The sequence below is a fragment of the Anomaloglossus baeobatrachus genome, chromosome 5 (genome assembly GCF_048569485.1).
Source record: "Anomaloglossus baeobatrachus isolate aAnoBae1 chromosome 5, aAnoBae1.hap1, whole genome shotgun sequence".
Classification (NCBI taxonomy): domain Eukaryota; kingdom Metazoa; phylum Chordata; class Amphibia; order Anura; family Aromobatidae; genus Anomaloglossus; species Anomaloglossus baeobatrachus.
Genome location: NC_134357.1, coordinates 538,495,160 through 538,499,399, shown reverse-complemented (window position 1 = coordinate 538,499,399; position 4,240 = coordinate 538,495,160).

Sequence of the window (4,240 nt, the reverse complement as noted above, 5' to 3'; positions counted from 1 at the left end):
TGTGAACTGAACACCTAGCTATTCCTCTGGGCTGGAGCACATACATCACAGGAGATGCTGGGGCTCGAACATATAAATCACAGGAGACCCTGGGGTTGAAGCATATGCATCACAAGAGACACATACTGTATATCACAGGAGATGTTGGGGCTGAAGCACATATCTGTCAGGCGAGCGCTGCAACAAACAGTGTACACTGGGAACACAATACACTGGGGGGCACTGGCGCTAGGGAGAGGAGAGCGGGGTCACCTCCTGCACTCACCTGAGGCTGTTGCTTGCACTCCCTATGTCACTATAGGAGTCATTCCTCTTGTAGCCAATCATATGCCTAGACCCTGGCTTGCCCTAAACTCACCGTAGCTAGTGAGAAGGCCAATGACAGCACAAGTCTCACCACTGCAATAATACAACACAGGGGTAGGGAGATAGACAAGGGGAAATAGACAAAAAAAAAAACAACAGGAAAAACACTCCAAGCAATTACAATGCAGGAAAAAACACAGCTGCAATTGTCACAAAACTTCAGTCTCTTCCAGAGACTGACTCCTTCCAAAGGGGTCATCATAAGAACGATGAGATTCTATAACCGGCATCAAATATTAAGACACGTGACTATTTATAGCGAATGGGAACGGTCAGAAAGAGCTGCACCTCAGATTAAGGCTCCAATGGACAGCCAAATAGGAAGAAGGAATCCATAACACCTACAGCACCAAAAGACAGCAAATACATTTAAATATAAGCTGCAGACTTGTGCACAATAAGGGTCTGTGACCTTCTGGTCCCAGACTTGGCACATCCAAGACAATATCACAAAAAACGCTGGAGCTGGATCACATACATCACAGGTGACGCTGGGGCTGGAGCATATACATCACAGGAGATGCTGGGGCTGGAGCATATACAGCACAGGAGATGCTGGGACTGGAGCATATACATCACACAGGAGATTCTGAGGCTGGAGCATATATATCACACAGGAGACACTGGGGCTGGAGAATATACATCACACAGGAGACTCTGGGGCTGGAGAATATACATCACACAGGAGACTCTGGGGCTGGAGCATATACATCACACAGGAGACTCTGCGATAGGAGCATATACATCACACAGGAGACTCTGGGGCTGGAGCACATACATCACACAGGAGTGTTATGATCCGGAACCATGGAAGACCACCACAAATCATTGGCAAAAGGTGACAAGAGCATTGGCAACTAATCTGGCCGCCATCCCCTTACTAACCATCACAACTAGAAGTAGCCGAGGGGTGAACTAACATCCTGTGCACCGCGAACCCAGCCGGAGAACTAACTATCCTAAAGGTAGGAAAGATGAATAACTCTCTGCCTCAGAAAATAGACAAGAATAGCTAGCCCCCCACATTCAAAGACTGCGGTGATATAGGAAAAAGACAATACACAGGTAGATTGTTACGGGGGGCTGTCTGATAATAACTTAAAGGAGTATCAGACAGTCAGGGTCCACCGTGCAAAGACTCTGCTGCAGACTATGGCAGAGTGCAATACCTCTGTTAACTCACAGAAGGATATAATAAGTAAGTAAAGCAATTCCTCCCTTACTTGGAGGGTGTGTGGAATGATCTCTGTTAATAATCACAGAGACAAAGGCAATGTGTGCGAAATGGCACCTACCTAGGTCCGCTCTTCTAGTGGTGCAAAAGAGACGAACAGCAGCGTAAGCCGCACAAAGCTCCTACCTGCGTTCGCTCCACTAGTGTGCGAGGACACGAACCACTAGATATGGCACCTGCCTAGGTCCGCTCTTCTAGTGGTGCAAAAGAGACGAACAGCAGCGTAAGCCGCACAAAACTCCTACCTCTGTTCGCTCCCCTAGTGTGCGAGGATACGAACAACTGCCAGACGCAGTATAAGGAACGTTACCCTAGCGGCAACGTCCACCTACGAGTCGAATCACAAGGCCCAGCCAGACCATGTGCCTCAGGCACCTGCCTATGTCCGCTCCCCTAAGAGGTAAGGATACGGACAGCAGCCGAAGCTGTAAGGTATAAGAACGCTACCCTGCCGGTAGCGCTCACCTTGCATAGACAGAGGAATGCCTAGAGGAACGTGCACAGGGCGTCTACCCTCATGCATGAACCAAGAGGACTGAGCCCCATGCGGCGTGTGTCAGGGTCTTATATAGACTCTGTGCCTCATCCAAGATGGAGGACACCAGAACCAATCGGCTGCCAGAACGACAAGAGTGACGTCATGCTGGCCTATCACCGAGCAAGGCGTCACAAGCACATGACCAGCGACCAATCGGCATAGAAGGTGTCAGAGACATGTGACTTCGTGTCAGCGATGATGTCACCCGCACATGTGCAATGGCTCCAAGATAGGACTTAGTCTCCAGCGCTCGCACATGTGCAGTAGCAAGAAATCTGGACTTAGTCTCCAGCGCTCGCACATGTGCAGTAGCAAGAAATCTGGACTTAGTCTCCAGCGCTCGCACATGTGCAGTAGCAAGAAATCTGGACTTAGTCTCCAGCGCTCGCACATGTGCAGTAGCAAGAAATCTGGACATAGTCTCCAGTGATCGCAGCAACCGTAACATAGATGACAGGATTAGCCAAAGGTGAGGCCCCCGCTGACTAAAATAGGAAAGGACAGGAAAGGGACTGATGGTGGCCAGAGAAAAACCCTGCAAAATACCAACTTCCTGATAGTACAAAAAGGCCCTCAGATCGCACGATCTGAACTCCGTCCTATACCAGGTGCCCTTGTCATACCAATGTCAACAAGACAAAAACACATGGACCCAAAGAAGCTATACACCACACAGAACTACAGGGAGTTCCTCAACAATCCACTAAGGGGGAAAATCCCTGCAAGCAAATAAACTGAAACCAACCACAGTAAATGACAAACCCAGATAAACAAAAGAACCAGACAATAAATAAAGAGCAAGCACTTATCTGGGGAAGATGTGATGTAGAGCAGGATTAAGCAGGCTGGAGATACAAAGAACAACTGACATCCGGCAACAGCCTGCAATCAGACCAGGATTTAAATAAGCAGAGAGTTAGCAAAGGAAACACCCACTGCACAACACACCTGGTCCAAGTCCAAACCATTCCTGGCCACCAGAGGGAGTCTCCCAGCAGCCAAAACATAACTAACATTCACAACACAGGAGACTCTGGGGCTGGAGAATATACATCACACAGGAGACGCTGGGGCTGGAGAATATACATCACACAGGAGACTCTGGGGCTGGAGAATATACATCACACAGGAGACTCTGGGGCTAGAGCATATACATCACACAGGAGACTCTGCGATAGGAGCATATACATCACACAGGAGACTCTGGGGCTGGAGCATATACATCACACACGAGACTCTGGGGCTGGAGCATATACATCACACACGAGACTCTGGGGCTAGAGCATATAAATCACACAGAAGACGCTGGGGCTGGAGCATATTCATCACACAGGAGACTCTGGGGCTAGAGCATATACATCACACAGGAGACTCTGGGGCTGGAGCATATACATCACACAGGAGATGCTGGGGCTGTAGTATATACACCGCACAAGAGACGCTGGGGCTGGAGCATATACATCACACAGGAGACGCTGGTGCTGGAGCATATACATCACACAGGAGACTCTGGGGCTGGAGCATATACATCACACAGGAGATGCTGGGGTTGTAGTATATACATCACACAGGAGACTCTGGGGCTGGAGCATATACATAACACAGGAGACTCTGGGGCTGTAGTATATACATCACACAGGAGACTCTGGGGCTGGAGCATATACATCACACAGGAGATGCTGGGGCTGTAGTATATACACCACACAAGAGACGCTGGGGCTGGACATATACATCACACAGGAGACGCTGGTGCTGGAGCATATACATCACACAGGAGACTCTGGGGCTGGAGCATATACATCACACAGGAGACTCTGGGGCTGGAGCATATACATCACACAGGAGATGCTGGGGCTGTAGTATATACATCACACAGGAGACTCTGGGGCTGGAGCATATACATCACACAGGAGACTCTGGGGCTGTAGTATATACATCACACAGGAGACTCTGGGGCTGGAGCATATACATCACACAGGAGATGCTGGGGCTGTAGTATATACATCACACAGGAGACGCTGGGGCTGGAGCATATAAATCACACAGGAGACTCTGGGGCTGTAGTATATACATCACACAGGAGACGCTGGGGCTTGAGCATA